The sequence below is a fragment of the Perca fluviatilis genome, chromosome 20, assembly GCF_010015445.1.
Source record: "Perca fluviatilis chromosome 20, GENO_Pfluv_1.0, whole genome shotgun sequence".
Classification (NCBI taxonomy): Eukaryota; Metazoa; Chordata; class Actinopteri; order Perciformes; family Percidae; genus Perca; species Perca fluviatilis.
In genome coordinates this window covers 8,769,057-8,794,702 of record NC_053131.1, presented here as the reverse complement: position 1 = coordinate 8,794,702, position 25,646 = coordinate 8,769,057, and the positions used below count along the sequence as shown (strand labels likewise).

Below are 25,646 nucleotides of genomic sequence, written 5' to 3'. Positions count from 1 at the left end.
CATTTAAACAACGAAGCGAAGCGCTCGCTCCCTTTGACCTCGGAGCGTTTTATTTATTCTCTTCCAGTGACACTAGAATGTCTAATGAAGAGGGCAAACACAGACTTTGACGACCTGGCCTGAACAATAAGGATGCTTGTAGGACCGGACCACCCACCCCAAGGCCGCTATTTACTGGCGTACACTGCAGAAAAGCTCTGTACCGACCAATCACTTCATTCACGTTTAGGGTTAGAAACCTTCATTTTAACATAGCAGCTTCAAGTCGATAGTCAAGATTTCACACGTTTCTGAGCTTGTAAAAAAAATGAAATAGGCCTACGGTTTAAATTCAGTGAAGCAATGAGATCAGATCACAGACACGTTTAGAAAATAATTCAAACTAATCAAAACTAATGGAATTATCTCAACTTTTTAATGACGACTTCAGGCCTGTCAAACTGAATATGATACTTAATTTTTCCAGTTGTAGATACATGTTGCAGTGTAAAATTATTAGTCCAAAAAATATGTATTTTTAAGCCAATTAATCAACTGTTTTGAAATCAATGAATCCTTCAACTACAAATGCAAAACAATCCACTGGTTGTGAAAAGTGAATATTTGCTGGGTTTCTATAAAAGTAAACTGAATATCTCTGGGTTTTACTGCTGGCTGGATAAAACAGGACATTTGAAGGCAGCACCCTGAGCTCTGGGAACTTGTGATGGAGATTTTTCACGTTATTTAAGCATTTCATAGGCAAGACCATTAATCAAGAATGAAGAAATCATTAGTTGAAACCCCAATTGCCACACTGAGTAAAAAAAAAACTGAATAGGGAAATCTTGCAAATTGCCATTTGCAGCCAAGTGCTCCTCCAATCTTCTGCCTGCACATCCGAACTCTGCTGACATGTCTTCTCATGATGTCAGCATGAACCCTCTGTGTCCTCTAATGATGCAGCAGGGAAGGCAACATGTGCTCCGTGTGTATTGGAGCCAGACAAGGAATACACGGACCATTGTCCCAGAGAGTCCTCTTTTCATAGTCATGGCCCGAGAGGAGAAAGGAGCTGCTCTCTAACAGCTCTATGGGCCATCCTTACCAAATCAGGCTCCCACTAAAAGCTTGAACCTCCTCATTTAGCACTCATTCATTCAGTATCTTCTGTCAGGTCCGAAATCTAACAGAAGATACTGAAACAAAACTACAGTTATAAAACCATGCAAAAAAACAAACTTATGGCACAGTGTATATAAACAAATATAAAATGCATTTGGCATTTGTTGGGTATTGAAAGTACATAACTATTTGCATATGAAAGAACTGGGTTTAACTTAAAAGATCTATCACAGCTGTACAGTTGTTTATCACAATAAAATATAACTTTTAGCATCTCTGACAGATGTCATTTAATGTCCTGTTGTAATACAACTATCAAGCATTCTGTTTAAAAAAAAAATCATGGTAGTCTTTTCAGTAACAGGGTTATCATTTAGATTCCCATTTCACCTGTGATGCAGTCAGTGGTGGTAATGTTTCCATTTACTGGAGTTAAAGTAGCAGCATGCCCTGTTTTCAGGATTTTACTTTAATAAAATTACAGAAGTATTTTAAGCCAAATGTGCTCAAAGTTTCACAAATAAAAGTATTCGTTATGCAGGATGGCCCTTGCAATTTTTTCCCAAGTGTTATAGTGTAAAGATTGGAGTATGATCATTGGATCATACTGATGCATTAACATGTTATCAGCATTTTAAGGTTGTAGATGGATGAGTTTGAGCTTATTTTAACTACTTCATGAAGCTATTCCTAAGAGTTTATTTTATTAACTTTTAAAAGAATTAACTACTGACTCTAGATGCAGTCGAGTCAAAAGTCTGAAATGTAGTGAAGTAGAAATCAACAGTAGCAACTTCTGCATAAAAAGCATGGCGTTTAACCTTCTGCTCTTATCTAGAGCAAAGTGCAAATACAACAGTTGTGAGTAACTTATTGTGAGGAGTTTTAAAGATCAAAGTCATGATCTCCAAACAGTGGATGCTACAAATATTAGTACAATAGGAGTTAGGATATACTGTATGACAGAGAAGTGAGATCTAACAGAAATGAGAGCGACAGAGAGGAGAAACTCTTGTGCTGTGTTCTGTCTCACCTTCCAGCTCAGTTCACACATGATTGAATGAAACAAAAGCATGGAGAAACACTGTCATCATTATTATTATTGAGGTGAAAGGGGATCGCTTTCTCACCTGCCCGACACATTTAACAAGCACTGTAATCTGGGCCTTTCCTGTCCACGCACATCCATCGCTAATGAGTTGATGAACCATTTACAGGACGATCCAGAGTGACCTGCCTCTGTCGCCTCGCTGCTGGGACGGAGGGCTCATTACTGGCACCTGCTGGGCCTCGGCCCTCACCTTGACTATGAATGGCCGTCCACGTCAAAGGCCAGGTATGCTCCGTCTGCCTCCAATACACATCCAGGCTCTGCTTTGGGCTGATACGTGTGTGGTTGTGGCTTTTTTTCAGCAGCATGATGAGCCTGATTTGATGTAAAGTTACAACCGAGACACCTGCTCTGAAGCTGCTGGGAAAACACACTATTTGTTTCTTTTTTCAGTCGAGATCTCCCACTTGATTCGACTAGTCATTGGGTTGAGAAGTGTTGCATTTGATGCTAGCTGCAGGTGAATATACGTGGCAGAAGAAAAAAGACAGATGACAAAAGATAAGATAAAAGTCAATTCAGTTTTCCAATTAAGAGTAAAGAATTGTATCGGGTTCATTTCATTTTCATTGTAATTTAACGTGATAACTCACTAACGATCCTCCTGTCTGGGTAGTCAAAGAAAAAACATGCACACCTGTCTGCAAAAGCAGACAAAGATGTTATAAGAGTTTGTGATGTTATTTTTAAATCTCAGATATACCAAATACAGTATTTACAGAATGTAATAGCCTTCTGTCTTGTCCAAGCAAGTCTCTGCCAGGTCTTTAACTGCTGACCATTGCACTAATAACAAGCTGTGTTAAAAGTGTATTTTACATAGCTGCGACCAAAATGCATAGGTTTAATAATTAAACATTTCAAGACGTGAGGCATGCACAAAGCCTGCCTGGTACTGTCTTATATCCTTAACAGTATATTTTCCTGGGATTTTACAAAGCCAGAACTTGGGACTTAATTTCAATTGTAATGTAAGTCCAAATTTATAGCAGTCAAGTCCTCATTTTTTAACTCGAATCAAAGTTAAATTCACAGCTCTTTTAAAAGCAAGCTGCAAATTAATAATTCACACCTCATTAACAGTAGGTGCCATGTACTGTGGCTGGGTGTGAGTAATTTCACAGTACAGGAACAAAAATAGTAGTGATGAAAGTGAGTCTTATACCCTGCCAAAGTGCCCTTGGTCAAACCCTCAGCCCTGCTCTCTTTCTCTCTGTGGAAATGAATGAGCCAAATTAACGCCTTCAGCTAAATAGTTCAAATGTGAAATGAACTGACTAATTCCAGCACTGATGCTGCCTCTTTTGCAGTGTCACTATGCAGATTCTGTGTGTTTTTCATTTACACGTGTGGCAGCATGGAGGACCTCCAGTCACTGCAGCTCGGTTTCATTAGCATCGACACCAGAGCTGTGAAGTGCTACTGTACGAGCTGCTCTCCTCTGGCTAATAGTGGCCATTTAGGCCAGAGAGTCCTCCATCCACTCAGAGAAATGACCGTCCATGTCATTACCGACTTAATGAGGGATTAACTTTCTCCCTAAACGGTATCCATTGACTGACATGACGGTCCCGTCCTGGGAATGGAGGATGTGCGTATTCGACTGTCTGACACTCCACGCAGGTCACTATGGCACTGAGCCCAGGAGGAAGGATAGCTGTAGTGCAGGCCTAGTTTATGCAGAAAAAATAACTCAGCCAGGTGGCTGGGTTGGATCAGTGGGTAGAGCAGGTGCACATATAAGTAGAGGTTTATGCTTCAAAGCAGAGGTCCAGGGTTCGAATCCAACCTGTGATCATTTCCTGCATGTCTTCAAAATATATTTAGTTTAGAATAGTTTATCTGGCACGTACATTACAGTTCATATATGAAGTTGTATTAGTAATTTAGTAGTCTGGCATTGCCAGTCCTATCTCCACAGCCCTGTGGAGTAAGGTCTGGCTACACCACACATACATTCTGGGATAGGAGAAAAATGCTCTGGGTAATTTGCATTTCTATCTTTCTTTTTTTAAAGCGCTAAGATCCGGAGGCATAGACTGTGGCTCTGAAAAACTCTGAAAAGTCTCGGGAAGGAACTTGTTTTGGTGGAACGTTTGCACCCGGCAAAAGATAACACCACATACAATATTAAATAAAGTTAACTGTTCACACAATACAGTAATGTGAGCTATTTAAATTAGTTGGGTACATGGTTAAACCTCATTTGCTCTACCCAGTGTATCACCGTGTGTACTTCATCAACAGCAATCCCACCAATCGGTCCCAAAACGTGGCCTGCCTTGTTGCACGATCCAAATGTTCTTCAAAACTTGCCATTTTCCGCATGTAGCTTGCTAACTCAAAGTTTGTTGTTTCCCAAAGTGAAGGGAGTTTGAGAACCCCAACACACAGAGAGTGTCTGTTATTCCGCTCACCTTCCGCTTTATCCTGGAAATGTACTTCCGTAGATTCAGACTAGTAATTTAGTAATGGTAAGCTTCAGCATTGTGCAGATAGGGAGACAGAACAAAGTATTCAAACAATTTGACATGGTAACTTAACTTAACTAATGATCCTCTGAATTTTCTTCTAGTGACAAAATTCAAATTTACACATTCACATTTTGGTTTATAATGATAACAACTATTGTAGGAATTGCAATGACATTTGCTGCAGACATTTATGTTTCCTTCTGGATGAATTGTAATGACTCTCGGTGATCTCTTGACTTTTCATCTAGCGCCATCATCTGGTCAAAAATGTATTTTGTCCGATATTTTGTTTCATGACCAAATACCTACAAACGTAATCCTATTTTGTGTTTTGTGCTAATTTAGCAAATGTTAGCATGCTACCACACCAAACTAAGATGCCAAACATGGTGATGATGATACCAGCTAAACATCAGCATGTTAGCATGTTGAAGTTTTAGCTCATAGCACATAGCTGCTAGTTTGACTGTAGACTCCAGGCATTTTCAGGACAGATGCTGGCGGATTTGTTTTCTCATTTTAGACTGATACTCAGTTGTCTCTCAGCTAATGGAGTGGATTATTGGAAGTTTAGATTCTGCAGGGTTGTACATCAAATCCACTATTTACGTCAGGTGCAGGAAAGCAGTACAGTGAATCGACACACATGATAGCTCCCAAACTTTATAAGACTTAACAGGAAACGTTTCAGTTTTTTTCAATCCAAATGTTGCCTTTTAAAGGATTTGTACATTTTTTTATTTAATATGCTTATTTGCTTTTTTGCTGAATAAAATGAGAAGATCGATACCACTCTCATGTCTGCATGATAAACTTAAAGCTACAGCCAGGAGATGGTTAGCTTAGCGTAACCACAACGTGTCGTTTTTTGTACAGATGAAACAAGCGAGATATATCATGTTTATCAGTGAGCTTTAGAGGTGCTGGAAGGTGGATTTTGGTACCTTTGGACACAGTTTCCCCCTGTTTCCAGTCTTCATGCTAAGCTAAGCTACTTCTTTTTCTTCTTTGTTTAATGGCAGGCTACAAACCAGCATGAAAGCCTGACCTTGAAATTCACTTTGCCGGTCTGTGTGGTATTTTAGTGTAAAACGCAGGTTTCTGCCTGTTAAAAGGAAGTTTTTTCTAGATAAGAGTAATCGCTCTTGGGGGGGATTGTTGGGTTTTTGTAAATTATAGAGTGTGGTCTAGACCTATTTTTTCTGTAATATGTCCTGAGTTAATGTCTGTTATGATTTGACACAAAAATAGCAGGTCCGCTTGGAGACATATTTGTCATTGCACAATTAAAATAGGGCCCTTTGTTTAAAATCTCCTTTTGCCAATTTGTAAACTGCCTCGTTTCCTGCAATGTGAGCCAGAATGCCAAAATCTAACCAAATGATACATCAATTCCTGAAGTAGTCATACATTTTGATAAAATGGGGCTCTCTGACAGTTAGTTGATTTCTGGCTGTGAATTGCAGAATCTGAACAAATAACTGCTCTGTTTGGCTCAACCTCCTGTATAAGCTTACCAGCGGCTGGCTGTAGCTTCATATTAACCATACAGATGGTTAAAATCCTCTCATTTCACGCTGAAGAAAGAAAGCAAATAGCCCATTTTTCACAAAATGGTTAATAAAATTCAGTATAATCCAGTGTGCAGATGCTCTCTGTTTATTCCAGTTATTGGAAGTTTAATTTACAACATCATCTTTTATTTCTTTTTTCCTTTTATGGGCACACATTCACATTTTTAGGTCACAGAAGTACTGGTGTGATTCTAAAGCTTTTGCAGATGTTCATCATGCATTTTTACCTGAAACATGCCCGCTGTCATACCCAAAACTGTGACTATATCACCAGAAAAAGTTAACGGCCAGCTGGCGATGCCAGAGGGATTTTACTAATTATTTTGTAAAAAGTGTATACTTTCTCACATGGTAGTTATTATAATTTATTTTTGTAACCTTTATTTAACCAGGAATATACTCACTGAGATGAAGAATCTCTTTTACAAGAGTGTCCTGGCCAAGACAGGCAGCAGCACAATTAACAGAGTTTCAGACATAAAACATATTCACAATGAAAACACATTATAAATTATAGGATCATAAAATATCAAGATATTCAACAATGTTCGCCAGAAGTCAACTATTTCTATCATTTTAAAAGGAAATGTTTAGTCCTTTTATGGTACCATGGCAACAGGTTTCTTGATAAATGCATAAAATGTAAATGTCCTGTAGACATTTCACATGTTTGCTGATTTGTAAAGCTACTTTATGAAACCAATCACTGCAGTGTTTTAAAGGGGCCCCTTCCCAGGTGCTTTGAGGGCTCTGTGGAGACCCCCCACACACACACACACACTCTCTTTAATGGAGGTGAGAATTAGCGGGTTGGACTTTAACACTTGACCTCTGTTTACACTTCCTGTGGGTGTCAGGGCTTGTCCATAAAGCACTGCTTGCAGGACTCTGCTGCATTGAAAAGAGACAGAGAGCGGCCGAGCACCCCGGCGCTGCGAGCTGAATGCACTGCTGCTCCTGGGCTGTGGTTATTAGGACAGGCCATTTCCTCTCCTCACATTCTCTGTTTGCTTATATTACTGCCACACTTCCTCGACCCCCCACACACACACCTCCTCAGGCCTTTTATAGGAAAATGATGACTGACCTGCATATTCAACCTGACTCAGTCGGGCCTGGAATGGGGATTTAATGGATGTTTTCAGTCAGAAATAAAGAATGTAGTTTCTTTTGGATGAATGTGGCTCACTTTCTGTATGGCTGTAACTAGGGATTATTTTCTTGATTCATCGATTCATCGTTTGGTTTATAAAAGGATACTGGGCTAAGAAAAATGAATATTTCCACAATCCAGGATGGAGTTTTCAGATAGCTTGTTTTGTCTGACCAACAGTCCAAAACCAAAGCTATTCAATGTAAGACCAAAGAGAGCAGCAAATCTTACATTTGAGGATCTAGAAACATAGACTAATAGACTAATCGTTGCAGCTCTATTTCTCTGTAATATTTGCCAAACGAATTGTCAAAAATCTGTCTTAAAATCACAGAGTTACTGTAAAGTTTACTTGTATTTAGTGAATGTGCAGACCTGCCTTAGCAACTGTTGAACACTTGTAGCACTGCGGTTGGACCCCCACCCACTTTAACTTCTGTTTTTCCAACCAACATAAAAACACAATTTGTTTTTTATTAGTTAAGGCTTGTCTGAGCATTGCTCAGGCACACGTGGACCAATAATACTGAAAAATATGTAAGAGGGAGGGCTGTAAATATCTTAAATTAACATGGAAATATACGACATCCACAGTAACATAAAGCAATTATAGTATATTTGTTAATTATTAAAATCTCTCTATTAGCATTGTGCAGCAGATCTATAGCAAAAATAATTGTACAGATACAAAATATAAATATCAAAATCCTTTATTCATTTCAAATGAATTTATCTTCACATGGCGTCATTGTCAAAAGAAAACCACCTGTCTCCAAATGTAGTCCATATGTTTTGATTTTCCAGATAAAGAATTCAATACTCTGTTACAGGTTGCAAAAATCGTTTACTTCTTAGGCTAATAAAAACCATGGAATTATTTAAAAAAATGCATTGTAACAAATGAAAATAATAATAAATGAGAATATGTGTTACACAATATATAAAATAAAAAAAATGTAATGTCCGCACCACTGCTTAAACTCCCATATTTAATATAAATGCAACGTTTCGAACCTACTGGGTCTTCTTCAGGCCAGAAGAAACGTTGCATTTATATTAAATATGGGAGTTTAAGCAGTGGTGCGGACATTACATTTTTTTCATTTTAAGTATTTAATTTGTCCTGCACCTGCCAGAAGGTGGGATGTGCACACAATTACTTTAATAATATTTACACAATATATAGTCATATTTGAAGTGCTTGTAATTGCCGATGGTATTATATACTGTATGTAAATGTTGATGTGACTGTGATTTCACCTCAAAGACACCAGCAGGGCTCTCAGCTGCAGGTGTTGGAATCATACTCAGACATGCAGTGGAGCTGAATCTGGAATCTCACACTTGCAGTATATAGAATAAGTATATCTGTTTCTATGTTGTAGCATGTATAATTAAAAAGGGGCATATGTGTAATAATGTACTCCTGGAGAACACAACTTTAGGCTGTAGGCTAATATCATTCCTCTGCGACCCACATGCACGGATCAGTTCTTTATGTCCCAGTATGTGCATCATTTAAAGGCTTACCTGGAACTGACAACAGAGGCCTGGAGACACTTTTCTTGTTGCAACATGTTCCAAGAGAGTGTCTGAGTTCATTCATTGTCTGGTGTGTTTGGTAGTGACATATAACCTAAGTTTAGGAATTAGACAAACCCCTATCAGCACCATGCTTTGTGTGATGATAATAAAAGTGTCCTTCAAAGGCCCATAGAGTAATAAAGTAAAACAAATAATTTGCATCTATGTAGAAAAGTTAGATAGATAATCTACTTTTTCCTTTTTTTATTTTTGTCAAAAATGCCGTGAAAGAACAAAATCAACAATTTTATTTATAAAAAAAAGGTTAAATAATGTCCTTAAACAGCTGGGCAGTGTAGCAAACATTACTCAAACAGGTGTAAATAGTGCATTTGTTGGAGACTATTTTCGGCAGCGATTAATCCACATTTGGTTGGATTGAGTCAAAATAAACTACAGTGTGTGTGTGTGTGTGTGTGTGTGTGTGTGTGTGTGTGTGTGTGTGTGTGTGTGTGTGTGTGTGTGTGTGTGTGTGTGTTTATGTTAATGAAGGAACATGTCACCCAGTGCAATACACTGACAATACAGTCAGTGGTTTTGGTCTTTTCGTTGGATTTGTCAATAATAAGAGAAATATAAAATACCACCACACTTTTCCTTTAAACATTAACATGTAAGCAACCCTGTAAATGCATCAGAAAACCCCAACTTGGACATGGACTCCAGAAAGACAGGCCTGTATTTTAGCGTTAACTCCTCTCTGTAGTGATGTAGTTTTACTGTCATCGCACCTTAGGTTGTGGTCTATTGTGTCTGTCCATGTAACTTTGAGCTGAACAGCAGATCAAAGCAGCGGTCTCCATAGAGAAACGCCAAACAAAGACAGATATGCTCACAATGTGGGCCGTGATGGACTGAGTGTTGGGAGCGATAATTAGTGCAGACAGCCCACCTGATGGCACATTACACCTCACTTCCCTGTCTTTTAACTTATGCAAAGAGTGAGGGACACTGTGGCTAATTTAGTGTTTTTACAAGAGCTGACTAAACACTTCAAACAAGACCACACACACAAGCTGACAGGTAGACCTCTGCTCAACATCTGGTGACATCTGGTGGACGAGAGAGGTACGTGCAGTTCAAGTGAGGAAACCCTAGAATAAGCACAAAATGAGGAAAAAGAAACAATATACACACATATATTACCATATATATAAACAAATTACACAATATTTTGGACTAAAGGCTGAGATATCAGCAGTATTTCTGGAGTTAATGTGAAAAAAAAAGAACTGAATAGACCTTTTTCACTGCAGTCTCCAGCAGGGGTTGTAGCCGATTCTGTGGTCTGTCCCAGGACCATGGTCTCTGGCACGGACCAGTGGTTACTGCCACTAGGGGCGCTAGAGACACTGGTCGCGACCAGCTCCTCAGTGGTCTTCCCTGTGGTCCCTGTGGTCTGTGAAGCGGCTTTAGTATTTTCTCCCCTTTCCTCTCGTTTTGGCAGCACTGTTAGCTGAATAAATGTCAGAGATCATAATCTTTTTTCTATAAAATTCACTATATCAGATATATTATGATTATTATTGTTATTACTAATGAAATGAAGTAAACAGATGGTGATTCAGTTCCTGGCCAATAAGAAGCCATTTCCAATTTTGATGCCAGGTGTGATCATATTTATCATATGCCGTATGCTCATTCTTTTTTTCTTTTTTTTTTACAAGTATTTTTATTGCTTTAGAGAAGATACAATATGCAGTGCAACATTACAATGTCAATTATAACAAGACCTCTTTCAATTAACCCCATCCCACCCACAACAAACCCTTGTGCTGAGGAAAGGACAGCTAAATAAAAAAATAAAAAAACACCTTTCTTCTATTACTCATGATAGCAAATAGTGTAATCAGTGTGCTTTACAAATCTTAGCAGTTATTAAGAGGGACGTGTAGTAAGTCTTTCAAAGTGTCCCAGTTTTTGTAAAATGTTCTGGTTAATCCTCTAAGAAAGTATTTGATTTTTTCTATTTTTAGAAACATCATAATATCAGAAAGCCATGTGGAGGCTTTTGGTGGTGTAGATGTTATTAAGGTGACAAAAGCAACAACACTTTCCTTCCGATTGGACATTACAATATCACCCCCTTTTACCCCAAACACGGCCATTGTAGGGCTAGGTTGTAGATCTAAATCAAAGGCTTCATTTAAGACCTTAAATATTGAAGCCCAGAACTCTCTCAACCTGGAACATGACCAAAACATGTGAAGTAAATCTGCTCTGTCCATTTTACATCTTTTACAGATGTCATCCATGTCAGAGTATATTTTGGCCAGTTTAACCTTACTGTAGTGCATACGGTGAAGAACTTTAAACTGAATCAAATTCAAACTCACAAGAAGAGGTCGCATTCACCCAGCTTAGAGCTCTGTCCCATATAGAATCTGATATATTTGTCCCTAACTCTTCTTCCCATTTTGCTTTGATAGGATCCATGGATATACTGTAAAGTGAGATTTGAGACTAATGACTTCACAGAGCAACTTAGAGAAGTATGCAAAGAGTCTTCCTCTTCCACAAAGCCGAGCCAGATGTTTGACGCCCATGATGTTAAGGCAGAGTTTCAGAGAGTTAAGACAAATAAGAGCATGGGGCCTGATTCTATTACAGGAAGATTGCTAAAGCACTGTTCAGAACAGCTTTGTGAGGTGTTCTGTAATATATTTAGGATATCTCTGGAGCAGCGAATGGTCTCAAAGTTATGGAAGGAGTCCATTGTTGTTCCGGTGGCTAAAAGCAGAACCCCCTAAGGTGCTAAATGACCTGAGACCTCAGCATTGACTTCACTGGTCATGAAGTCATTTGAAAGGCTGGTCAAAAGGGAACTGATAACTTTGGTGGAGGAGGCTTTAGACCCCATGCAGTTTACATATAGGGCAGGGATGGGGGTAGAAAATGCCTCAATCACTCTGTATAAGCACCTGGAAGGTCCTGGCACTCATGCCAGACTTTTATTTATGGATTTTTCATCAGCTTTTAATATTATTCAATCACATATTTTAGCTTGGAAACTGCGTACCTATTAGAATTTTGATGTAAATTTTGTCGGCTGGATTGTAGATTTTTTAACACGTAGAGCTCAGAGGGTTAGGGTTAATGGCTTTCTGTCAGAACAGCGCTCCTCTTCCACTGGCTCTCCTCAGGGCTGTGTCCTGTCCCCATTGCTGTACATTCTTTACACCAATGAGTGTAGAAGCCAGCATGAGAACAGGCACATTCTGAAGTTTGCTGATGATACGGTCATCATTAGCCTGCTCCGTAAAGATGAATCTGAGCATGGGCCAGTTGTGGATGAGTTTGTCCAATGGTGTGATGAGGCCTTTCTCCAATTAAACTCCACAAAAACCAAGGATATGGTCATTGATTTTAGGAAAGTATTCCTCCCACCATCTAAGACTTTCATTAAAGGAACTGAAATTGAGTTTGTTGAACAGTACAAGTATCTGGGAACCGTCATTCATAAAAACCTGAAGTTTGATGTGAATTGTGATGCAGTCTGTAAGAAGGGACAGCAATGTTTGTACTTCCTTAGGAAGTTAAACACTTAATGTAGATAGGAAAATGATGTCCTTATTTTATAAATCTTTTATTGAATCAGTTCTTATGTTTTCCATGATTGCTTGGTACGGTAACCTTAATATCAGGGACAAAAACCACCTCAGCCATATTGTAAAGGTGGCTGGTTTTTCACAGTCCCCCTTGATGGTTATCTTTGACCAGCAAGTTCTTCGCAAGGCCCGGTCTATATTAGACTGCACAAACCACCCCCTTCACTCTGAGTTTGTAATACTCCCATCAGGTCGCAGATTTAGAGTACCTCTGTTTAAGACCAATATGGGTAAAAACTCCTTTGTCCCATGTGCAATGACTCAGCTTAATTTGCAAATGTAATGTAGTACTTGTTTTGTTTTTAGAGATTGTTCCAGTGGTGATAAATTGTGTTGTGTGTATTACATACAGGAAATCTTGTTTGTACTCATGTCTTGTATTGTTGCCTCTATTTGTATGTGGCTTGAATGTGTTTCTTTTTGTCTTTCACTTCTGACTTCATATCATGTTTCCCATTTGGGATTATAAAGTGACTGAACTTAACTGAACATAATTGAATTATATGTTAGAGATTTGGCCTCTTAAGGTTAGAGGGGTCTGCAGTATATCCTCCAGGTCAGAGTGCTCAGGCAATTGAGAAAATTATGAGACGTGTGTTCGAATGAAATGACGAACCTGAAGATATCTGAAAAAACTTAGTGATGTTGAATTTATTGACCAAATCAGTGAAACTGAGAAAGATGTTATTTAGGAAAAAATCTCTACATGTAGAAAGGCCCATACTGTCCTGCTGTTTGAAAGTATTGTCAATTTTAGCAGCCATAAAAAGATGATTATTACGCCGTATGCTCATTCTAAAACCACAAAGAGCGGAAAATATGGTCTAGGATATATTTCCTTGGATTCCCAGGCCCATTCCAACAATCTGTGTAAGTAATCTTTGACTTTTATTGTTTTCATTGTTATTCGTCGAGATTACGTACAGTTTACGTGATCAGACTCTTTTTAGATTTGAGCCATCTTGTGTGTCTTTGACTATAGCCTAACTGAAATGTCATTGAATATAAGCCCCAAATGTATAATAATAATAATAAGAAGAAGAAGAAGAAGAAATAAATGTAATAGTAATAATAGCATCTCTTTATGTATGTATGTATGTATGTATGTATGTATGTATGTATGTATGTATGTATGTATGTATGTATGTATGTATGTATGTATGTATGTATGTATGTATGTATGTATATATATATAATTCCAACCCATTATTTTATGTTTATAATCTGTCCTCTTCCTTGTTTTTGTTTTTCCTATGTTGTCATGAACTTAAATGTTTTCTATTATGCAGGCCACAATTGACATCCTGGCGAGATTTTAGGGTTTTCCAGATTTTATCCAGAGGAAATCCTTTGAACGATCAGGTGATCAGGTGCTGGATCAGTCAAGATGATTCGACTGTTACTTTTATAACTGTACTGTAGGCTACTTAAGTTGAATTTTTAATTGAACTTTTACATTTTTGTATTTCATTTGATGTTGCTTTGTCAGTCAACTCTACATTTTTTCCTCCACTACATGTATTTGACTTTAGTTTCTAGATCAAGATTTGATACAAAGGGTAATGTGACAAGCTTTTAAAATGCAACACATTGGTAAAATTTAAACCAGTCAGGAAGACACGGACCTGCATAGTCGATAGTACTACTCATACAACTACGATTAATAATAATAATTTAATCATTGTTATTATGATTTCTATTAATAATAGTGATCAATAGCATTGGATAGACGATTATGGCTTCTCACATTAAGTGACTCTGCTCACACTTTGAGAAACGTGAAAAGTTGTATTAAAAATAAACACTCCACAGATCACTCAACTGGTCCAAACAACAGAACAGATCACAGAGGAGGTGGTCAGGACCAGTCATTTTAGGGTCCTTTGTGCCAGTAAGAAGCTGCATGACCGCTGTGCCACTGGTCGCGACCAGTGTCTCTAGCGCACCTAGTGGTTGTGACCACTGGTCCGTGCCAGAGACCAGCTGGTCCGTGCCAGAGACCAGCTGGTCCTGACCACACGGATCCATTATTAATAATAACAATAATAATCATAATATATCTGATATAGTGAATTTTATAGACAAAAGATTGTGATCTCTGCATTTATCCAGCTAACAGTGCTGCCAAAACGACAAGAAAGGGGAGAAAATAATAAAGCCGCTTCACAGACAACAGGGACAACAGGGAAGACCACTGAGGAGCTGGTCGCGACCAGTGTCTCTAGCGCCCCTAGTGGTTGTGACCACTGGTCCGTGCCAGAGACCACTGGTCCCAGGACAGACCACAGAATCGGCTACAACCCCCTCTCGCAGACACTCAAACACAGGTGTCGCAGCATTGTTAATTGCTGGAAGGAATGGAACCATCATTAATATTATTAGTTAGACCTGTGCTTTTCTCTGCTATGCCAAATAAGAATGTCTGCTGTCAAAATTTCCAATATCTCATCACTTTCACTTTTAACATTCTTTTATGTGGCAATAGTTGGATTAATCTGACTTTATCTTACCGTGTTTATTCGGAAGTAGTTATATTGTTCTTGGCAATACACACAACACATTCCAATAACACTGAATCAATGTGATATATGTTTACTTGTATGTACAGTATATAAATTCCTTGTCATGTATTAAAGAGATAAGAGGTGTCAGAACAGTATTAACACTGCCCCCATGTGTTCATTATACACAACAACATTAAAGTGCTCATATGCTCATTTTCAGGTTCATAATTGTATTTAGAGGTTATATCAGAATAGGTTTACATGGTTTAATAAAAAAAATATATATTTTTGATGTACTGCACATTGCTGCAGCTCCTGTTTTCACCCTGTTGCTGCAGGTTTGACATAACAATATCACTATTTGTGATTCATATGGCAGTATTTCTGGCCATGCCATCTCCCTTGGCATACAACACTTAGCTAGTTTTGTCACTTAAGTGTGTTGATCTCTCTGTTTTAGCTACAGAGTGAGGCATCACACTTCTGTTCCATCTTTGTTGAGAGTCGCACATGCGCAGTAGCTAGGTAAGCACTGCTAGCCAGTCAGAAGCAGAGTATGAGGGCGTGCCACGCTAGCAGCTAGCCTATAGGCGAGCATTATGACGTGTGTTACAAAGTGACACACATTTGTCCCGGTAGTAAAGGCTGGACTACAATAGAGCTGTTTGGAGTAGTTTGTGAACAAGGGGGTAAGCGAGCATACGGAAAGCGTAACTCCTATGGGGAGATTCTGAGGCAAACAAGCCATTACCTGCCGTTAGCATTCCATTGACTGCCATTCATTTTGACGTCACTTTGACAGCAAATAACTCGGCTCCATTACCTTGTATCTCACGTTATGGCCCCGTAGCAGCTGTTTTTGTAAAAATTGTCTAAAGATTGTGTCATAACTACGCAACTTTCTGTGGCACAGTAGAGAAATTACCGTATAGTACAGGAGAAGCTCGCAGGCAATCGGGGGGAAGTGGAGGCATACAATCAAGGGAAAAGCCCATAGAGAGTCCATGAAACCAAATATTTCAACATATTTTTTCCTGCTCCTACGCTCATGGACAGCTACCCAATCCTCTTAATTATAAGGATATTCTATTTATAATTTTGTATTTCCACACTTACATGTTTGATACCGTATGTTGCTGTGTGTATATCTATATTGCTTTGTCGCCTTGCTGTATTAGAATTATTACATTTATGTAACCCTATTCTGTTCAAGGACAGTTAGATTCCTGCTTAAAAAGGATGTTTGTTATATTTTATTTATTTATTATATTGTGCAAATTGTTGTTTTTGTTTAGTTAAATAATGCGCTCATTTAATTGACCTATGGGCCTCTTGTTATTTATTCAATCATCTCTAAATATCTGGATTCTTCAAGACTCCTTTAGCGCAAAAGGTTTATCTGTGTTTTTTGCCCCAAACGGCTCCTTCCAGGCAGCGCTGCCTGGAAGGCACTAAGATTAGGCACTGGTTATGGTATAGGTTAGGGTTAGGGTTAAGGTTAGGGTTAGGTGCCTTGAAGTCAACGGTCGCAGCGCTGCCTTGAAGTCAATTAGGCAATGGTTATGATTATGATTATGATTATGATTATGGTTAGGGTTAAGGTTAGGATTAGGTGCCTTGGAGGCAGCGGTCACAGCGCTGCCTGGAAGGAGCAGTTGGGGGCAAAAAACACCATCGAGCGCAAAAAAGACATCCCCATTTGTTGTAGTTGTATTTTAAATCGTACCCAACCTGCAGTCCCACAAATCACCAGCAGGGAGCAGCATGCTATAAATTAACTCTTTATCCAAGACTCTCTTGTAGCTGCTATCACCCACTGTATTACGTGTGTGGCTTGTATTCAGTCAAAAAATGTCCCTTAGAGTGAACTTTGCCTGATTATATACACAGCACTTGCTATATAAATATACTATATGCTCGGCATATAGCCTACAAAGGATAACACTAACAAACAAAACAAAAATGAGCATGATAAGCAAAACAAAAACACCAGCAACTAAAAATAAAAGCTATTATACAAAGTCATAATGTTGCACGTCATCTTTGTTTTTTTCTTGTCTTTTTCACCCCCTTACCCGTCCCAATGAAGTTGAGATTTATTCATTTGTGATTTCAGTTTTGTGAAGAGAGGGAAGCATTCCTCCAAACTCGAGCCCAGTCTATTGATGATTCAGAGCCCTTCTTATTCCAAATAGTTGTTATGCCTACTGGGTTTTGTTACCTACATATTTCAAGAATTTGTGAATTCATTTTAGGGGGGAAAAAACATTAATTTTACTTTAATTACTGACTGTTTTAAGTATAAAAATAATATGAAGTTAATGTGCAAAATGTTACTTTTTTCATTGGTATGTTCCTTTAGGACATAAGTGTTTAAGGATGATTTTAATTTTGACTACATTTATTTTGTAGAGCACACATGCATACCAGAACATAGAGAACAACACAAAACGTTTATGTTTAATGGCGACATACTCAAAGAGTTACAACCTCTGAGATAAAAAAATAAATAGAAAAAGACACAAAACTTTTGCCATTTAAGTACTTTTCATCAAAGTTATTGATCTCATCTAAAGATGCTTAAAGACAATGAGTTGTTGCAGTTTTTCAACTGCTGTGTAATATAATTAAAAGGTCATATTTGAGTGGTAACTAACTTAGTAAATGTCTTGTGGGACTACATGGCTATAAAATGATAGCTGAATGTCCTCTGAACAGGACGTTTAACCCCTGCAGGAAAGAATGACATCCCACCCAATTAATCCAGCATTAATAAAGAATCAATCAGTTGGGACATTATACAGCATATAGTCAATGGCTGCTAATTGTTGAGTTCATGAACATTTAATAGCATTACCTTTGATACTTGTTGAACTTATTAACTTTTAATCCCTGACCTCATCCAAGATTAATAATTCTCTGCCTGATCCTTTTTTAAATGAGGGCTCCAGCTCAGCGTTTGACAGATGGGCAGCCCAACTGCTGCCAACTGCTTTCCATGCAATATTCAAGATGTATGTAACACACACACACACACACACACACACACACACACACACACACACACACACACACACACACACACACACACACACACACACATGTGCCCATCACTCTTATTAGCAGTCAGACAAAGGTGGAGTCTCACTGCCACGAGGGCATATACTCCTCGACAGGATTTTTCTATTAGTTCATCAGCAAGACGGAGACACAGAAATCATTTCATAAGAAAAGCATGCAGGTATAATAGAGAGGGAACTATTCAGAGTCAGTGTATCAGACATTAAACTGCAAACATAATGTAACTAAATAGTAATGTCTTAAATGCCCACTTGGTTAGATAACTTTAGGCTTTAATTATGGTTTATTTTAATTCAAATGTTAGTCTAATCGGGAACCCTTTGATGATTAGTTATAAATAGTTAAAGGAAAATAAACTGGACCTTCTTTTCGTTATATGACCAAAAAACTGTTTCACCACGGTGTTTGTACATTAAAGTGAAAGAAATAGAATAACTTTCTTTACCCAAAACTTTTTTCACTTTACTCCCTAAAAATGACATAAGAGTAGATTAGATTTTACTTACTAAGTGCCAGAACAACAAAATACCAGAAGGAGTAGCAAACGTGCATTAAGATACAGATATAATGATGCTAAACTAATGTACAGAATGAACAAAAGATAATGGGGTAGTGATAAAAAGAAGGGATGTAACTGAGATAAAATCAACAAAATGTAAAGTAGTTTCGACATGTATGAACAAAACCTAATGAGTAGTATCGTATGATCCTATTATGTTATTGACAGTATGAACAGTACAAAGAAATTTAAAATAGACAAAATGCAGCTGAATATGGTTAGATATGTAGTTATAAGCAGGTATATGGTCAAATTGTTTTTTTATTACATTCATTGATAAAGTATCTATGTATTTATATATTTATATATTTGTTTCTTTTTCTTTTCTTTCCAGGAAAACAAAGCAAACTACAACTGCCATGAGATGCTGCTGAAAGCTCTGGAAGAAAACCTTATACAGTAAGTGGACCTTGAGTTACAAATTCAGAACTATTTTCAAGCTCAGTAATAAAACATATGATGAATTGTGAACAGTTTTAAACCTGCCTCTGATTATTTTACAACACACACTTTCTTCATTTATTGTCATAATGTGGTATCAATCATTCATTCATCATACTTCACAGGCGGAGTTATGAAAATGTCCTTATATTTGGTTGTATATTCACTTACAAATGCATTATAATGTGTTATAAACAAGTTATCAATGTTTATACGCTGCTTATAAAATAGGGATGTGAAAAATAAAGTTTTACCAGTGCTGTATTGTTTTAATGTAAAAAAAAAAAACACAATATACACAGATGTATAGCCCATCTGTATCCTTAAACCATGAAACTGTAACTCTGGCTGATGATCTTACATCATCCTTCAGTTTGAGCCCCCGACACACACACACACACACACACACACACAAACGCTGCATAGATTAAGATCAGCTAATTAAAGGCTCTAAACAGTCAAGTGTATTCACACACAAATTCTCACAGCGAGTCTGGTTTTTTTTCAGTTTGCTGCAGCAGGGATCAACAGACGGACATTTAACAAGCTGCTCAGCTCAAATGCACATCTGTAAATGTACAGCAGAGCGGGCAGGGCGGAGATTCTTCTACACTTCTACACATGTACATTTGAAGAGAGATGAGATGTTCACTTCTTTGAAATGGTGACACCTTCATTAACAACTGCAACTAATGATTATTTTCAATATCAATTAATCCAATGATTAGTTCTTTGATTAATTGAGTCCAAAGTACCACTTAAACACTGCTTAAGTACACTAAATATAATAGGCTTAAATTGGCAAAATTATGAATTATGATTCATTCAGATAGTATTTGATTTAGGAATAAGTAAGTAAGCTTTTGGTACTTGACAGTTTTCAATACTTGGTGCTATGGACACATCTTGGCTGGTACAAAACTGGCTTGGCACTCGTTGATGCTTCTCATTCATCACCATATGATATGAAAATATACTCCAAGCCTTGTTAGGACGTGTCACAGCAGTCTATAAACTTCCTCCTCCCCTTTCCTTTCTTTAACCTCCATATACATCCTTCACAGCCTCCCGTCTTCGTGCCCTCCTCATCTTTTGTCTGCTTTTCCCTCCAGAATTCCTGGCCGGAGCCTGGAGCCCCCTATTCTGTGTTGCTGTCCATCTGTCGGCTGCAGGGCCTCCTCCACCAGCAGATGTTTACTCCTTCTTCCTCGACCTGGGCCTGGAGGTGCGTGGGGCCCGGGCGGGGGTGGGGGGGTGGGGTTTGACCAGTGGAGGGCTGACCCCTGACCAGGGGAGAGTCTGCATTGACACTAGTGCGGACAATAAGAGGGAACAATGGTATGGATGAACACCAGGGAAGTGGTGGGGGGAAGCAGTGGCTGACTGACCGTCTCCACGCATACATGCCCCACTTTCCCTTGTGTGGAGATATAGAGGAAGAAAAAGTCACCAAGTTAGTAGTTATTAAACCTAATGCAGCTTCACCACAGCAGGCTGCATCATTTGGAGAGAAGCTGATCACACTTTATGTGTTTCAGAATTTCAAAAGTAGAGTAAGATGAGTATAAGAGTAAGTTTTTGTGCAAAGCAAACCTTGCTTCCATTTAAAAAATGCAATATTTCCAACTGATCATCAAGTTAAATGTCCTTAAAAGAAAAAGGTCTGTTCAGTATAATTTCCCATCCAATGTCAATTTATTTAGTTTCAGTCTAAATCTTGAGCCGTAACCACCACAAAAACTGGAACTCAGATGTTTGACCATAACTAGGATAAATCAGAAGACTTTATAAAAGGTAACCGATAATACAACATTAGGTGCTGTCAGCTTTGCAGTGGTGGCCTTCCAGGAAACACAATGTTTTGGCAACATATCTGCATCGGCATCGTTTGCGCATGCTTATCTTGAAAAACCTCTTATCAGAAAAGACTGCCAGCGGGAAAATAGACATTCTGTGATAAGGCAAGGAAAACACTGGGAGAGTATTTGTTTTCACTGTAGTTACAGCAGGAATACATAGCATTTGGGAAATACACTCATTCTCCTTTTTGCTGAGGGTTTGATGAGAAGGTTGATACCACTCTCTGTCAGGCTCAGCAGGCAATTTACTTAGCTTAGCATAAAGACCAGAAGCAGAGGGGAACAGCTAGCTTGGCTCCATCAAAAGTAAAAAATAATAAAAAAAAGCCTAGCAGCACTTCTAAATTTGACTAATTACCACTTTGAATCATTTTTTTTGGCAACAGAAATGTAAACAAACAAGTTATAGTTTCAACGGGAGGTTGAAGTGAAATCATCAACATTTGTAATCTGATAGTCCAAACTAAACAGTGCAAGTTATTCTAAACACTGCAAGTAACATAACTATCTATTGAAAAGTCTTAGTTTTGACTCTTTTATGTTGTGCATATTTGATATTATTGCTGGTCCTCTTTATCATGAAGCATTTATCTGGGGGTTGAAAGGTGCTTTATAGATTAGTATTTATGTACTCACTCACTTAATCATCAGGAGAAGGGACGAGGGCTAAAGTTAATCCTACTGTTATGGGCCAAACTTTGATTGTTGTGTGGAACATTAGAGGGTTTCTTTGTGCTTGTATCTAGCGACAAACAGAGCTCACAGGGGTGGAACTACAGTGGGAAAATAGAGACAGAATTTGACAACTTTTTGGCAAGGATGACAGATTTTGATACTGAAATTATGAAACTGACAGTGGATTTTTGAGTCAGTCAGCCACTATTGGTCTTGGATATAATGTTCACAGTAAGTTGTGGTAGAATGTAGGTCATAAATAGCTGTGAGAGAAAACATGATTACACACCGCTGTGGGAGTTGGGTAACATTTCTTCTTGCTACAAAGCCTGTCATGTTAATTAGACTGAATGTGGTGTCATTAGTCTGTGAAGGTCTCCTCAGTCAGTGGGACAGTCTGGGTGCTCTGCTGCCAATGAGTCTGTGTTAATGGCCTGTTTGAACTAGTGTCAATGTTAATGCTGTTGCAACAGTTTCCAGATAAGACAAATGCAAACGCACGAGTAAGTATTCTTCCATCAGTACGCTGCACTGAGTTTGAAGATGTCTCTCAAATGTCCACTAACCCAGTGGTAGAATCTACTTTTAGGCTGCATTCACACCAAATCAGGCATTGTGGCGAAAACAGCAGTCTTCCTATTCATTTGTATGTAGGAAGTGCATTGATGGATACTGCAAGGAAAGCCTAAAAAGCGGTGAAAAGTTTAAACATATTCTACTTTTAGGGAAGCGCAACCCAACGTCACACTGCGCTGGCGAATCACGTAACGTGCCGGCAGTCAGACAGCACACAATGGAGTGAGGAACACAATGGAGACACAAATGGGCCATTTAAGTGACACCCCCACGCCACCGCACAACCCTGCACTAATCGCCACAACGCCTAATTTGGTGTAAATGCAACCTTACTCAATTACTGTACTTTCTGTTAGTACATTCAGGTACTTGTGTGTCTGAGAGGTATTTAGTTCCTAATAACTTTGCTGATTAGGCTTTAACATCCAAAATGTATGAGTTTATAAAGTATAACCCATTCAGAGATTAAACTCATTGAATTGGCTCCCTCCCAACCAGCTGCAACTTGTAATGCTGCTTTCATGTTAATTCACTACTAATAATAATCAATATATATATATATATATATATATATATATATATATATATATATATATATAAAATATAGTAATATAACGCTAATCATTGTGCTGCATAATGAGTATTTACTTTTGATCATTTAATTACATTTAGCTGTTGATACTTCTTCACATTTATGTCATTTGAATGCAGGACTTTTCCTTGTAACAGAGTTTTTTCACAGTGATGTTGCTTTTACTGTCGGTAAGGAAAAGATTGTATTACATCCTCCTACACAACAAGATCTGTAGGAACTCCATCTGGAAAACTTGAAATGAAATCCTTTTCTCTCAATGTATTTACTTAGCTACTATTTTCTTTACTGGATGTATATAGTAGGCCTCTATCTTAAAATAATCACTTATATTATATGTTTTGGTTTCAGCTGAGAGTTGAAGGCAGCTTCAGCTTCTTTTCTGTTTTGAAAACAAGATAAAACTGGAGCGAGACGCTGAATACTGCAAAACAAAAACTACAAATGCAGTGTTCAGTTTTCACAAAACATGAGCAGCTTCTGCAGTAAAAGAAAGGTCCTGTTGAGAATGTTGCTTCACAAGTACAAAACTACTGGCAGCTAGTGTGTGTGTGTGTGTGTGTGTGTGTGTGTGTGTGTGTGTGTGTGTGTGTGTGTGTGTGTGTGTGTGTGTGTGTGTAAAACCCTCCCTCCCTAGTAGCTACACCCTCCACTCAAAGCTGTAAATGGAGGGTTTGAAACCAGCTCAGGTTGTTGAGTATTGAGGCCATTGGGGGGAGAAGAATCCATTATGAGTGTCCCAATTACATGTTACCACAATCCAACACAACGACCTATCCTGCAGATAGCCACACACTGTGTGTTTGACTGAATCACACTGCCAGATAAATAGAGATATGATTGGGTCCATCAGTAACACGGTACACTGCAGTAATGAACTTTATCCACGGATCACTTTTTTTAGCAGCATGTACAAAAGTTTTAAAGGTTATATTCATTACTATTGTGTGCGGGTTGTTTGGAGCTGGTTAGTAAAACAATTGCTCTCCCTTATTGTAAAGGAAAAAAAGGTTTTGCTCTTCAAAAAAAGAAAAAGATTCTTGAACCCTTTTTTACAAGGGTCAAGACAGCAATATAAAGTGTTTCAGACAAAATCAGTCAGCAGATAAAACAATACTAAACTTAGTGTCATTTCAATCAGGAGAGACTTCGTTTGCAGATATGCAAAGATATTTATTGTACAACTGTATGATATTGAATGTACAAAGTCTTTTGGAGATTGGACTCCATCGAATTAATAATCTTCTTAAAGGGGTAGGGAATAGGAACATAACCCCCCGATGGAGCCCAGACACTGGTGGCGGCCGCAAAGAGACCAGAGACCGGACCGAAGAGGCAACGGAGCGTTCAGCCGGGAGAAACACAACGACCGGAGGCGGCAGGGGAGGAGGAGGGTCAAGCGCTTTGCCTGAAACGACAGCTGACAGCACAAGGAGAGAACAGATTTAAAGCAGAGTTTTAAGGCTGTGATTGGCCCTTGAATCTTGTGGCCAAGTCTGATTGGTTTAACTGACAACGTCACTTCTTGAACAGCTGATTTGATTTAAGAATGAGTAGTGATTGGGTTAATGACGTCTTCCTGAAAGAATTTGCGCTGAGCTTCATTAGTAATGTTAAATAGTTAGGGCTGCCAGTGAAAAATGCTTATTATTAAGTCCCAGAGTCCAAAGTTTATCAAATGTTGTTCTGTCCAACCAACAGTCCAAATATATTCTGTTTACTAGTATATAAAACAGAGAAAAGCAGCAAATTCAACAATACAATCAACTAATCAATTAATCGACTAATCCTTGCAGGTCTAATACTACAGAATTACAGAAAATACTAAATTTCAAGTAGCGCAAAACATCTTTGGTATCTCCGTCCTGACATTATCCTGAGGAAAAGATTGCACGATGAATCTGTGATACCAATCAGGCAGCTGACTTATGGACGGAGATGGCCAACCAACTCATGAATACAAAGCACTATCGGAGAGTGGGGAAGAGACAAAGAGATTCAAGAACTGGAGTAATGTGATTCATCAAAAGAGAGTTAAAGTAATCAAAATACAAGTAAATCATCTTGGATACTTGTTTTGTGTTTGATGGCAGCCTCAGTAGCTTTAGTACATCCACAGATGTGTGAATCTTGCCCCCTTGTTATTTGTGTCTGTTGGTGCAAGCTTGTGTAAGGAGGAAATCATTGCAGGTTTGGTGGTAACAGAAGGTGTCGGGAGGTTTTATTCGAGGTGAGTGTCTCTGTCCCCCCCCCCTCTTATTTTAAGCTGTGGGGTGGGGAGCCCGGAGTCACAGGCCTGTGCTTATACCTCTGCAGAGAAGTTCATTAAACTCCATTTACATCCGTGATGCAAATCAGATACTTTATGCGAACAAAGACTGTTCTAGTGAACAGTGCTTCTTCTTCTACAAGCCAAAGGTCAGCACACCCCCGTGCTTACAACGCCAGGTTAGCTAAAAATGATACTGAAAGACCTTCTCGTTGGAATACTAAAGCACTGTTGTGCTAAAATGGGTGCCGCCTGCCTGATAAGGTATCAGATTCTTAATTGCACATAATTGCACATTCAGCATTGTAAATGCAACCAGGACTGTGCATGAGAAGCCTAACTTCCGGCTGATGAATTTAAAAATGAATCAAACCGAAAGTTGAGGAAAAGTTGCAGCAGCACAAACACAACAAACATCACATTAACCTCAGGCAGAATGCTCAGAGGTTTTTACTGGTAGCCTTTAAGTGGATTTGTCAGTT

The 25,646-nt window shown here is 38.6% G+C and overlaps 1 long non-coding RNA gene across 2 annotated transcripts in view; it reads left to right on the top strand.

Annotated features, from left to right (window-relative positions):
* The window catches only part of LOC120549349, a 36,863-nt gene extending 16,451 nt beyond the window's left edge, over nucleotides 1-20,412 (top strand). Inside the window, exons 2-6 of one of the 2 annotated variants that reach the window (XR_005637376.1) lie at nucleotides 2,322-2,440; nucleotides 18,056-18,126; nucleotides 19,087-19,151; nucleotides 19,702-19,857; nucleotides 20,306-20,412. This is a non-coding gene — a long non-coding RNA (uncharacterized LOC120549349). The remainder of the gene's footprint in view (nucleotides 1-2,321; nucleotides 2,441-18,055; nucleotides 18,127-19,086; nucleotides 19,152-19,701; nucleotides 19,858-20,305) is intronic. The other variant, XR_005637375.1, reaches the window with a different exon arrangement.
* The last annotated feature ends 5,234 nt before the right edge of the window (nucleotides 20,413-25,646 follow it).